General features: G+C 42.0%; 1 protein-coding gene across 1 annotated transcript in view; it reads left to right on the top strand.

Annotated features, from left to right (window-relative positions):
* Positions 1 to 14,581, top strand: part of TAFA1 (TAFA chemokine like family member 1) — a 336,718-nt gene that overhangs the window by 123,025 nt on the left and 199,112 nt on the right. The gene's annotated exons all lie outside the window — the stretch shown is intronic.

Raw genomic sequence — 14,581 nt, 5'->3', positions numbered from 1 at the left:
ATTCCACACACACACCCCATTTGGGATCACTATTTGGTTCAAATTGGGATAAGTTGACATGAACGCATGTAGAAATCCAAATGCAGAATGATCGCGAAAATGTAGCCTTTTAAAGAAGGGGAACAATCGACATGAAATGTTCCGGTAAACACTTCAAAAAAATTATAAATTACGGCTACACTGAATGTTCACCTGGTTTGTGGGTTGGGGGGAGGAATTGCTTTTAAAAAAACAAACAAACAAACCTCTTTATCTTCACCTTTTAAAGAAATTGTTCACTGCCATTGTTCTCTTGAAATGCTTCAGAGCAGGCACAGGCAAACTCTGGCCCTCCAGATGTTTGGGACTACAATTCCCACCATCCCTAGCTAACAGGACCAGTGGTCAGGGATGATGGGAATTGTAGTCCCAAACATCCGGAGGGCCAGAGTTTGCCTATGCCTGCTTCAGAGCATTCCCCCCCCTTCAAATAATCACACCTTTTTCTTTACTTTCCTAATCATATGGATAATCACAGTCGGCTCTGACACCATAGTGCAGCGACCATGTCACTGAGATCCAAGAAAGGTATGGGGGCCATGTTTCCTATTCAGTCACATGAGTGATCCCAGCCAGTTGAGTCGTAGAATCCTAGCGTTGGAAGAGACCCCATGGGTCATCTAGACCAACCCCCTGCAATCAGGAATCAAAACTGAAGTATCCCTGACAACCTCTGCTCAAAAACCTGCAACGAAGGAGAGCACACCACCTTATGAGGTAGTCCGTTCCACTGCTGAATGTCTCTTACTGCCAGAAAGTTCTTCCTAATGATTAGTCACAACCTCATTTCTTGTAATATGATTCTCTCTAAAACACCTTTCCGGAGCATCACATTACAGTTGCTTTTCCAATTGTGAAATGTGATACATGCAAGCAGAGGCAGCGGGGGATATATATAAATGTTCTATCACGTCTTTAGCTGATAGATTTATGACAGTTCAATCAGTAGTACAGGACTCTCTGGTGTATTCTCCGTACCCACAGGGGCAAGACAAATTTCAGGAAATGCAATGCCCTTTCCAGGCAACAATCACTTCTCACTGCAAAAGGGCCTTCGCTGGAGATATCAATGGCAACATCTAATTATAAAGAAGGAAATATCAGTGTTTTGCCTTTAATGGCTAGCAGCAAGGATGCATTAAATCTAACTTTATTTGACAAGGACTGCTCAAAATTATCTCCTACAGAAATGTACTAGCAGAGAGCAGGAGACAACGTTTTTATCAACGAAGCAAGCAGTAGCAGGCATTAAGCAATTTGAGAAATATAGTGGATCATATAAGGTATCTCATTTCACATTTACAAGTACAACAACTACTGCTGCTGCTAACAGAGGTGCCAGGTTGCCTTGGAAGAGGCACTCTGGAGGAGCCAGCTACTGGACGACCGAGATGTGATGTCACATGATGTCACAATGATTTGTGATGCATGCAGGGCTGCCTCAAGATTGAGGAGGCCCAGCCCCCTTAAAGCAAATATTGAGGGAGCCACGGTGCCTTCAGCCTCCTAGAGTTGATGAGCCTGTGTGCTAATAAGATCAGATCTGGACACAAAAGAAAAGAGTGTCAGATTCAACTAAATAGTTGTGTTAGCAAGAGTCCCAATAATGCAATGGGGCTTTCCCCGCTCTCCTCCCCCTGCACACACACCCCAAATAGTGTGGGGGTGCCAGGAGAACCCCAGAACAGCCCATGGGGGGGGAGATTAGAAATACTTGCACTGATGGAGTGATGTCCATGCAACTTTGAATTCCACCCATAAGTATTATGTAAGTGTGTGGGTTTCCTCCCCATGAACACAGAAGCACATGCTAACTGTATTGTGTTCCTGAGAGAGCAATGAATGAACATTAACAGCAGATTGTTTAACTACTCGGATTCATGTTCAAGCGATTGCAAACAATGACTAATCCAAGAATTGTGGCTCATTCATGCTATCTCTTTGAAGAACGTAAGATTACACCATAGCAGAGGGAATTCATAGCCGTTGTCTTTTATGCCAAGATTTTAGGTCTGAGGTTATGTAGAGCTGAGATCGGATCCCAGATATGTGGGGCAATCATGATTAAATTATTTACAGATTTCCTTTGTGACATAGTTCTTACCCCTGCCTCCCCTCCACTTTCCCACAGAAGCTGGGTTTGAAGTGTGTGACCCACTGATATAATAATTCCACAAGTAAAGGTAAAGGGACCCCTGACTATTAGGTCCAGTCACGAACTACTCTGGAGTTGCGGTGCTCATCTCGCTTTATTGGCCAAGGGAGCCGGCGTACAGCTTCCGGGTCATGTGGCCAGCATGACTAAGCCACTTCTGGCAAACCAGAACCATGCACGGAAACGCCGTTCACCTTGCCACCGGAGTGGTACCTATTTATCTACTTGCACTTTGACGTGCTTTCGGACTGCGAGGTTGGCAGGAGCAGGGACCGAGCAACGGGAGCTCACCCCAGGGATTCGAACCGCCAACCTTTTGATCAGCAAGCCCAAGGCTCTGTAGTTTAGATCACAGCGCCACCCGCATCCCCATTCCCAAACTGCCTCAGAATGAATAGAAAAACTGTCATAGCTCAATGGTATACCACTTGGTTTGCATGCAGAAGTGAGAGAATTTGATACCAATAAGGTACCGGGTTCAATCACTGTCACCTCTAGGTATGGCTAGACTTAAAACCATTAAACCCTGGAGAGCTGCTGTCAGTCAATACTGCATTCGATAGACCAATGGTCTGACTTGGTAGAAGTCAGTTCCGTCGATTTCCAACATTTCCAGTGTTAATATACATAACACTGCTGATCGCCGAAGAATTGATGCTTTTGAATTATGGTGCTGAAGGAGACTCTTGAGAGTCCCATGGACTGCAAGAAGATCAAACCTCTCAATTCTTCAGGAAATCAGCCCTGAGTGCTCACTGGAAGGACAGATCGTGAAGCTGAGGCTCCAATACTTTGGCCACCTCATGAGAAGAGAAGACTCCCTGGAAAAGACCCTGATGCTGGGAAAGATGGAGGGCACAAGGAGAAGAGGATGGTAGAGGACGAGATGGTTGGACAGTGTTCTCGAAGCTACAAACATGAGTCTGACCAAACTGCAGGAGGCAGTGGAAGACAGGAGGGCCTGGCGTGCTCTGGTCCATGGCGTCATGAAGAGTCGGACATGACTAAATGACTAAACAACAACAAATTCTCACTCAAGAAGTTAGCATAATTGGAAACAAGTGTATTATTACAACAGATTATATTAGAGGGCTGTGAACCCACCAAAAATGTTGCGGCAATTTTCCACCCATTAAATGGGTGTATTTTACACCCATGAGTAATCTTCCACCCATACAATAAAACTGGTTTGTTTGTTTTGTTGCTGCATCCTATTTCTCTGCATAGGCCGTATACAGAAAAAGGGTTTACCAGGGAGCTAGGAGGATCCAGTTCAACTGGCCAAGATGATGTACCAAGTTGCACTTGGCAGAGATAATCCTCATGTAATTCAGATTGCACTGAGCCACAATAATATGCCAGGAAAGCAAAAGAACAAAACCAAGGAACTTCTGGACAGTGATTCAGACACACACGCCAGAGGATGATGCCCAAAACCCTCCTGGGTCACTAGCCCAAATGCTGAGAAGTCCTTTTTGACTCCAAATATAGTGCTCGCTCAGGTGAGCAAAGACCCTCTCATTGGTCCCCCCCCCAGCCAAAGGAGTTATTGAAGTGCAAGTCCATGAAGCACGATGGGGCCATTAAATCATTTTAAAGTACCTCATTTTGATGTGCTTTTAAAATGTCACTGTGAATATATCACAGGCAAAGGCAGTGGGCCCAGCAGAGATTCAGCAAGGCAAGACAGTCATGGAGGAAATCGGTGAAACTTCTGTTTGTGGCCGTTAGAGATGTAAGGAGGCAGAGACTGTTGCCCTGTCCTGAGTTTCTCACAATCTGCACTGTTTCTGCTCCACTGCAGTTCAGCTTCAGCTAAAGCCTACATTATTTGTCTCGCTATCTGCAATGGCCAAAACAAGCTTAGCTAATGATGTAATTAATTTCAATGTATTCCAGTGAAAGGGAAACATTAAGAGCAATACAGTTTCTGTTCCTGATCTTAGGTGAACATGCCTATTGAGGCAATTTCTGTTCCCATTTTGGTTACAATGATTGAAAAGGTAATGAAGAGACCACAATCATATAGATATGTGAACAGGCTGAGCAGTCTAGACAAGGGGCAGAACCTTTTGCAATAACTGTAAAGCTGTTTTGGCATTCTCATTCAAGAAAAAGGCAAATGCATTGTCTCCCAGATATTGCATTATACTCTGGTCACGATACTTGCTTTGCTTAGAACAGGCATCCCCAAACTCAGCCCTCCAGATGTTTCGGGACTACAACTCCCATCATCCCTAGCTAACAGGACCAGTGGTCAGGGATGATGGGAATTGTAGTCCCAAAACATCTGGAGGGCCGAGTTTGGGGATGCCTGGCTTAGAACGAGAGGAGATCAAGGTATCAAATGTGGCTCAAATAACTCTTTGAAATACAGTGGTACCTCGGGTTAAGTACTTAATTCGTTCCGGAGGTCCATTCTTAACCTGAAACTGTTCTTAACCTGAGGTACCACTTTAGCTAATGGGGCCTCCTGCTGCCGCTGCGCCACCAGAGCACGATTTTTGTTCTCATCCTGAAGCAAAGTTCTTAACCCGAGGTGCTATTTCTGGGTTAGTGGAGTCTGTAACCTGAAGCGTATGTAACCCGAGGTACCACTGTAAACACTTTTTATCTCATGGACTTCTTTTTAGGAATGGGCAGATTGGTCCAAGTCTGTTCTATGCTGTTTCCAAATGCGCCCCAGCTGTGTCAATTTATGTAGCAGTAGATTCTACTTACACAGATGTCCAAGGGCTACTTTGATGGTTTCTTACTTAAAGGTATAAAGCTGCTGACCATCTCATGCCCTCCCATTGGCAGTCTGACAGAGCTGAGAGCTACCTAGAAACAGTGGTGGTAATTTCTACTGCAGGCCTACACAAAATCTACATCTCCAGTAGTTCCGCAAAGAGGAATACTTGTACCTGTAAACTTACAGGAGTTTGTAATTTCCCATAGTTGATGCGACCTCAACTTTGTGACGCTAGTGTAAACTCTGTAATGCTATAAATACTTTTTTCCCCACTGGAAAATATCTTTATGCTCAAAAACAGGTTGTTTATCAAATAAAAAGACATTTGCTAAGGATACAGTAGAGAGAGTCTGAAATTGCCCTATTAAGGCAGTTTTAACAAGTCCCGTAATGAAACATTACTGCAGTTAAAGCTTTGAGATTTCCATGAGTCAAAGTAGATGGAGCAAGTCGTAACAAAAGGTAAAACAGTTTTCGGGAAGATAATTATAATTTAAATGAGGGCCTCCTTCACTCCAAGATGTGTAGAGTTTCAGCAATATTGTTCTCCTTCAGTTAACATTCAATAAATACTTGCTTCATCTCACAAGCGAATCAACCAAGAACAATATTATTTTCTTTTTCGGAGTCTAACACATATTAATCGGAAGGTTTCCTAGGAAGAGTTAGTTCTTCTACAGTTTTTTGTATGTATCATTATGAATATATATAAAAGCTCCAGGGCGAAAAACCAACGATGCTCGAACACAAGAGTTTGAAGCATGGGCCTATGCCTGGAAAGAGGGGCAAAAGTTAAGTGTGGATACGCCCCACTCTACTGAAAAGCATTCCATCTCAGGTGGTGGGAAACAATATGGAAGTTCAGCCTGTGATGGTTTATCCATACAACCAAGTTACTGGTGGAATGTTGCAGTCATCATCAATTGGTGAATATGCACGTGTGAAACATCTCTGAGGTAATCTGTTCATAGTAATCAATCTGCTTATGTTAATCAAGATTTGTAAATACTGGAACGTAGAGCTATATTTGTGGCCCCCGGGGTCATTTGTGTTCAGCAACCTCAGGGGTTGTTGACGCTACTCCATATTTGCTCAAAACACAAGGTTCATTTCGTGACTCATTGGTTTCTTTCCTGTGTTCCAGCTAGTAACAGGTTATATGCCCAAACCAATGGTGTGTGGTTATCATTAGTTAACATTACTTAACATTAACTTCTTCCCAGTATCAAAGCCACCTGGCTAACATTTATAACTCTTAGATTTCTCTGTCTCTTTTTGCATTTGAATCACAGATGGAAGAACTTAATATATTATATATATATATATATATATATATATATATATGATCTAACTAAAAATAAGATGCATCTATCATGATACTAACTTTATCAACTTTTCCTGATCGCATTTCTCACATTGCACCATATGGCATAATGTTATTTTAGAAATCGCTTTCAGTCATACCTTCACTAATTCAATGTAGAAACGTAATGGCACGGTTGTATTAATAGCACTTCACTGCCATGTCACATTAAACTTGTTCAGGCTCTGGAAATAGCTTATTACTGATATGATAAAATATTATGCACACCAAAAACCCATTCATTTCTGAAATGCTGTTAATATGCACTATACAATTACTGCATTAACTACTAAGCCATTCAGTACAGCTAATAAAAATCCTGCACGGCACATTGCAATCAACTGATGAATAAAGCCAATATTCTAAAGGGGGAGAAAAGGGAAGCGTGGCTCATTTGAAATGCAGATGCTGCACTAAGACAAACTGTAAAGTGAGTAAAATATTTCATTGATTAAACACATTGGCTCAGAGGTGTTCTTGGTCAACAGTATCCCTCGAAAGCATCCTGTCAGGCAGATCACTGCTCGTATTTTGCCAGATTAGATCATGCTAATAGAGAAAAGGTCTGGGTGATCCAGGTATCATTGACAGTAAATCCAAAGTCAATAAAACAAGGTCAATTTCATTATTGGACAATGAGTGAGATATGACAGACTGAAGAAAAGACCAGCAGGAGACTGGGCAGGTGGAGAGACAGAGACACAAAGCAAATGGCCTATCCGGACAAAACATTGCTCTGCAGAATGGCAGCAGCTCTTGAAGTAATGCAGCAGGAGGTGAATTATGATTGGCTCTTTGTGGATGCTGCACTTCTCAGCTTAAGTGGAACTTCCCACTCTGCAGAGTTTTCTGACTCCCTCATGGTAACTGCAGCTGATATCCTCACAAAGCTGTCCAATGACACAGTGAGCCACTGTCTACTCCTTGCGGAGTCTTGCAATGTTTTCCGGCAGCCTCGCCTAAACTTGGTGCCCTCCTAATGTCGTGAACTACAGCTACCATCAGCCCTAGCCAGCATGGCTAATGACCAGGGAGGAAGGGAATTGTAGTTCACAACATATGGAAGCTACCAGGTTGAGTGAGGCTTCCTTCCACAATGATACCACTTTCCAAACTAATGTCTTATGAGCTAGGAGAATGGAAGCGAAGAACTGATGTGGAGTCATCAAAGTAGACATTTCCTCACTTTTTCTGTGACCAAATGTTATGGACAGCAACTAACATGAGTAGTTTCCAAAAAGTTGAACTTGGAATGTTTTGCATGCATGTTTTTAAGAGTCCTTCGTAGTGAGTCCCCTCTGTTCTTACTTCCCTGTGTACCATCGCACTGTGGTGTTGAGCTCATGTGACTGCAAAATGCATTCCACCATGCAAAGACATGCTTTGAGTGTCACACAGAATTCCTCAAAGAGCTCAAAGATCATTTCCTGATCCAAGCACTCAACCATTGATGAAGAGCATGATTTGAAAAGATAATTGCATGTGTATGCTTAATGTTGTGCCTTACTTCTCTCAGCATGGAAAACTTCCCTTCCTCTCCTCTCTTCTCCCTGTGTACCCCCAGAATCTACTCTAGAGAACTCCCTCCCCAATTCTCTGGAACAGACTCTGAGGGTGCCTGGGAGGGCTGGGAGGAGAGGAGGGGGAAGTTCCATCTTGTGAGCAGAAGACAGCTTTGTGAGTAAAACAGCAGAACTGACTTCAACCCTATGTTTATAAGTGGCATTTTGGAAGAGAATATTTTACATGTGGATTTCAAAGTGGATTCCCCCCCCCCCCTTTAGATAGCAGATTAATGCAGAAATGGGAGAGAATGTTGGCATGGGTGAACACATTCAAAACTGATATAGACTGGAAATAGAATGATTCATTCATCCCTAACGTCAACAGTAGTAGCATAAGAAGAAGTAACAGTACTGGGCTGTACGTGCACCATACATTTAAAGCACATGACACCCCCAAAGGATCTTGGGAACTGTAGTTTACCCCAGCGGACTTATTAAACTACACTTCTCAGGATTCTTTCCAGGAAGTCATGTACTTCAAGTGTGATTCAAATGTATGATGTGTACAAGTAAATCTTATCCGATAGCTTTTCAAAGTTCTGCCTTTCCTTTTCTCTCGCCATCCTTCTTTTGCTTCAAAACAGTTGCAAAAGTGTATTTCAGTTTCGGTTTCTCAACTTTGAATTGGCTGATCTCAAGGAGTCCTTTTGCTCTTGCCGAAGGATTTCTAAATAATACCACTTCATTCTTCAGTACTGCGTTTCTTTCCCTCTCCTCCTTGAATTATTTTAAAGCAACATGTTCTCTAAAAGGATTTATAACTTACCATTAGAAATCCTCTTCATTGCTTTTTAGCCCTGTAGGATTTCATAGGGATTACGAAAGGGATTTTTTATCACTAGGGAAATATGGCTCCGGCTATTATATCTTAAAAAAAATAAATCTTAAGCATAGCCTGTCAACCAAGCAAGCAGCACATTTATATTCCCTCTCAAATATCATTCCTGGAAGACAGAAAACATTTTAGTGAAGTGTTTTAATTTTATATATGAGTTGGAACAAAACAAAGTGTGGCCCAAGGATAAATACCTGTGGACGGAAGAGATTGGGCTGTTTTGTACTTGATCGCACAATCAACTAGACTTGAATATGTTTCATTTAACAACTTTCTGCAGAATGTTTCCTGTAGTTCTCATTGTCACAAAGTTTGTAGTCACAAAAGGGCACAACGAAACCTTTTCAACACATTTTTCATTTAGACATTTATTCATCGACTTCTTTTGCTTTGGAGCAGTCAATCTTTCTGTTTGTTTGGGGGGGGGGGTTGTATTGGGAAGAAAATGGTTGCATTGCTGAAGAGACCACTAAATCTCACTTGATGATCTCCACTAGTCTAAGGGGCAATTCAAACAATACTTATATTTTGCTTTATAATTAAGCTCCCCTTATCCTTGATCTTGTTCTTCCCACAATTGCCCTTTGTGCATGTCTACACATCTGATAGCCTTACCACATTTTTTTTTAAAGAAGATCCAACCTTGCCTCTTGAAATATATTTTACGTGGCTGTCATTCTCCATCTTTTTCATGCATCGTCATTTCAGATGTGAAGAATTCACCTTAATCACTGCACCCAGCTTCACTGTTCTCCAAAGGGATCATTATTTGCCTTGATTAGCATCATCATTTGCGATGTTTTCATTGCTTCATTGCTTAACTGTTTGCAGCAATTGACCTGGATTTTATGCTAGCCAAGTAGCAACCAGCCTGGACACACGATATCTGACTTGCAGTCCTGTAAAGGGGAACTGTTCTTGCAACAGAGGCATCTCTGTTCTCAGTTACAGGTAGCATTGGTTCTTGGGATGTTTCTGGGCTTTGCCATTTCTTAGCAGCAAAACCATGTATGCAGAAGGTCTTGAAAAAGAACACGTAAGAGGAATAGGTGGAGCAAATGAAGACACCTACTGCCACATGGACTGATACACATGACTGTTTCAATTAGGGGCACATGTATTCACTGCCAAGCCCTGTAGCCTGTATTAGCTGCTGGAAGACCAGAGAAGGCCATTCCAGTTTTCTAATGGTGGTCAATATAGGTATCTTGTGATAGAGATAATTTTCAGAACTCCAAAACTTGCTAAGTCTGATCCAGGAACATCCACAGCCACTGGGAACAACCCACCATACCTTGTAGCTTGACTCAGAAGCTTACCCACCTTTGCCTGCTGCAGACTACCCACTGAAGGGGATAACAACACATCTTATCTCTGGTGGTAACTGCTTTCCCTCAGATGGCCAGTAAGTGGTCCTGCATATCGCCTGAATAACTCTTGAGCAGATCTAAAGAGGCCTCCTTCCGCGATCTATGGAGTCATCTGCTGTTTGTAGTAGAGATCTGGGAACTACTGGGGGCTAAGTCAGGAGTCTGAAGTGCCAGAGTTACACTCACATCAGAAATGGTTTATTTCTGAAACTTAGCTTCGACATGACACTCACAGCTCCCGTAGCTGAAGTTTATGCTATCATAAGTTGCACACACGCACCCAATTTTGGATCATGCAACACCAACCTTATGACTTTTCACCACTGGGTGAAGACCTGGACTGTGGGGCAATGTCCCTACTGCTCCTTTGGGCATGTCTATAATAAAATGGAAATATCAATTTCTCATCTTTCACTGATGTTGTAACAGTGAATGAAATGAGGACTGCAGTGTTAAACACTTTGCAGGTGGAAAGTGATTATTGATTTTAAAGAAGAACTGTGAGTTGAGGCACACTCAGGAAATGACCTGACAATAGCAACATCAATGTCTCTTGTGTGAGAATAATTTTATTGAGGTGGTGTCTGCTTAATTAAACAGCGTCTGTCTCTGTGATTCATATCTACAGTTAACAGTTGTCCTCACCAACCCTCTGCTATTTGGTTTTTCACTTCCAGTTCAGAAGTGACTCTGAACTGGTTTATACTAGAACTTTGCCGCAAGATAGTTACTGCAAGTAATTTTGACATAGCCTGGTTTTCTGGGTGGTGTGGGCATTAAAGACACATCCCAACTTCCACTGCCTTGATCCAGTTACTTGCTCTGGACATGGAAGCTGCTGTCTCACCTACCTTTTGCCTTGCTCTTTCCAGGCACAGGTCTACACTTTAATTCTCCATGTTTGAACTTTGTTAGGGTTTCTTTTTTTCTCTTTTTGCCCCGAGCTTTCCCTGCAGAAACTTGCTCTTTAAAGCTGAGTTCCAGCAAACATCAATTCAGGTTTTCTATGGATTGACGTTTGCTCTGATTGAGCTTTAAAGAGCAAGCTCAGGGCAAAAAAAGAGGGGTGCTTGGACACAGAGCTTTAAATTACAGACCATGTCTGGAAAGAGCAGAGGTAAGTGTGGATAAGCCCTAACTCATGCAGCAAGCAGACCAATTGGAATCAATGGAATTAAGATTATGAAAAGATTATGGTGCCCTGATGTATTTTAAAAAAATAAAAATAAAATGCTGAACCATTTAAAGAAATTGTGTTTCAAAATTTTATTTTTGGATGTACGTTAGTAGGATTCCCCCTGGATTAAGTGGGGAAGAGTAATAAAAAGAGAAAAGAAAAATGAGGGAAGAGTATGTAGGTGTGTAAGGAACAAATTTCTGGTCATGGCAAATCTCTTTTGGAGCATTATTAAGCTTTTCTGTTGTGTGATCTCCTTTCTCTTCAAGAAATTTTACATGTTTTAAGATAGAGAAGGGAATGAACCACCAATCTTGCCTTACCAGTGCATCATACCTATTGGTTTAAATTATTGTTAATCCATTTCCCCCCTCTACAAAGTCTGATATGGCAGCAAATGAGAATTAAATCATACAATGTTGGCATCCATCTGTCTCGAGAGTCAACGGAGTGTGCCTTCAGAGGTGAAGTCAAGCCATTGTCTCTCTGAACTGCAAGTCTAGGCAGTGAGCACAGAGGTCCTGGGCTGCCCAGATGATAAAAGCCCCCTGTCAACATCACTGATGTAGTCCAAAAAAAAGCAGAACAATATTTTTGGCACCAGCTTGGCTGCAGGAGGAGGCATACAAGGCGCCATCCAAGTGTCTTAGGGATTCCACTCCAGATTTTTGTAGGGCTTATTCCTTAGCCTTTTCTTCTCCCCAAAATATCCCACAAGGCAGCAGAGGTTTAGCAACAGAATTTTCCTTCTAGATGGGCTACATTCCTGTGCCTAGTTCCTGTAGGTGTTTTCGGATTTACACAACTGTCAAAGTTCTATGCAGGATTGAAAAACTCAAATGGTTGTTCGCCTGCCCCATTCTGTCCCAATTCTGAATGGAAAGCTTGATGTAAGAAAAAACGTTTTTTAAAAAAAGTGCATACGGAGAATAGACTGCCTGACTCCCTCCTTCGGCAATCTTCGCGGAGCTCTGGCTCAATGGTTGTCCTTGGTTTGATTTGAATTCATTTTATAATGAATGATTTTAGAGTGTTGTGTTGTGTTGTACTGTTGTACTGTTTTATTGTTGTTAGCCGCCCTGAGCCCGGCTTCGGCTGGGGAGGGCGGAATATAAATAAAAATTTATTATTATTATTAGATGTGCAGGGAATTATAGACTGGGACAGATAGGGTATCAGGCTCTGTGCATATAATACATTGAAAGCACCACCGTCAAATAATTTTGGGCATTGTAGTTCATTAAGGGTTGTTGGAAGCTATAATTATGTGAAGGGGGAGTTACAGTGCCCATAATTCTTTTAGGGCAGTGGTGTCCAAACTTTTTTCAAAGAGTGCCAGGTTTGAAGAAGTGAAGAGCCATGGGAGCCGACCAAAGTTGTTTTTTAGGATTGAAGTTGTTGAGGTTTTTTTAGGATTTTACCCCAGGAAAAGAACCACCACAGGGGCTGGATTAAACCAACCGGCAGGCCAGATTAGACCCCCAAAATGGGCTTTGGACATGCCTGTTTTAGGGGAAGGATGTGCTTTGAATGTGCTTTGAAGGCAAAGTGTCTATGCTGCCTCAGATGACGCTAATCATTTAGCCTATACTGAATGCAATTCTCATATGGTTCAATAAAAAATAAAGACCAGTAAAGGAAACCTGGAGTACAGGTTTCTTGCAAACTCTATTTTAGGCTTTAAAAAACAAGATCATTCATTGGCTGACCCATGCTTTGGATGATCAAAACATCAGTCTGGATGACTGAAAAAAGCCACCAGGACTAGCATGTAGCAGCCATCAGTGCAATACTTTTCAATGAAGGTTGTTTCTTTTTATTTTATTTTTACATTATCAGAAGTGAATCACTGGTACCAAATGGAGATTTAACCCTTAGTTAGCCTATCTATCCAGAGACAATTTGTTTAGAACTCAAAGGCAGGCAGGAGAGAAAAGAAGCAAAGAGAGATGGGGATGGGTGGAAATGGCTGTGTTTGCCGCCCCGCCCCCGAATTATCTGGGCTTTGCTTGCAAAATCCTTTTGAAAAGATGGAAGATAGTTATCTGCAGCTGCAAATAGACGTAGCTCCTTGCAGCTTAAGGGGAGGCCCTGTGAGAGCCTCTCCACAGCTGTGCAACATCTCAGCAGCAACTAAATACTGCTGGACTTGATAACAAGCCCTCCTCCCAACCGGGAGATGACTCTTCCAGACTGTCATTTTAGGGACCAGAAGCCTATAGTTCAGCTATGATTCCCATAGTTCATACATGGAAGATCACTGAAGGGTTTGGTCACATGCACTTATTATATATTAATGTAACGATTAAGATAATTTACATCCCACCTTTCTCACCAGCACTATTAATTTTAAAGACCGATACGGAATGTACTATTTTCTGTATTTTACAAACAACTTGGGAAAGGCATTTCCATGCCTGAAGCTATGTTCACCAAAAAATGCTTCCTCCAATTTCCTGAGAGCTGGCAGCAACTGCAGAATTCTGGCTAACAGAACGACGCTCCTTTCAGCTCATGTCCAAAGCAGACCTTTCATTTACAAAGAATGAATGCTTAGATAAGAGTTCGACAAAGGACAATTTTATCATACCACTAGACCAGATGGAGAGCATAAGGTGCCAACAGTGGTGACAGAAATGATATTTTAACACAGGTATTTTTAGATTATGTTCAGATAGGGTGTGTTTTTTTGGACGAAGTAAACAACCGGGAAGTTTGGCCTTTCTAAGCTTTGTTAATATCTGTTTGGCTGTATCTCGCATAGTATTCGTCTGCAAGCTTATAGCTGTTTTCTAGATGAAAGGGGTACTTCTTTTCAACTGAATTTTGTGCTTGAGGAAACACTACAGGATCATTTTTTTTTTTACATTTGTTTTTACATTTCACAACAGGGGCAGACATCAACATGAGGTGTTGGGACTTGTAAAGTGAAGGGCTGAGGGGAAAGGAACAGGGGGAAACTGTTTTCCCCATTTTGCCCAGCTCATTTTCCCTCAGTTTTTCTCTGTCCCTTCTCATCTCTGAGACTAAATCCTACAAACTGGTTCTAAATACACACCCTCCAACATTTCTCTGATGGAAATAAGGACGTCCCATTCCTTAATGATAATTTTACTATTTATACTCCACACATCTTACTGGGTCGCCCCAGCCACTCTGGGCAAGCATTTAAAAAAAACAACAACTTCCCTATATAGGATTGCCTTCATATGTCTTGAGGGTTGGGCAACTCCATACCCCTGCCAACATTTCTCCAGGAAAATAGTGGCAACCCAAGAAAAATGGGACATTCTGGGTTCAAATCAAAAACCAGGACAGCTTCTCTAAATCAAGGATGGCCCTG

This window comes from Podarcis liolepis (genome assembly GCF_965112155.1).
Source record: "Podarcis liolepis genome assembly, chromosome: 2".
Taxonomy (NCBI): domain Eukaryota; kingdom Metazoa; phylum Chordata; class Lepidosauria; order Squamata; family Lacertidae; genus Podarcis; species Podarcis liolepis.
Note: the sequence above shows the minus strand (reverse complement) of the source record. Positions and strands in the feature narration are given on the sequence as shown.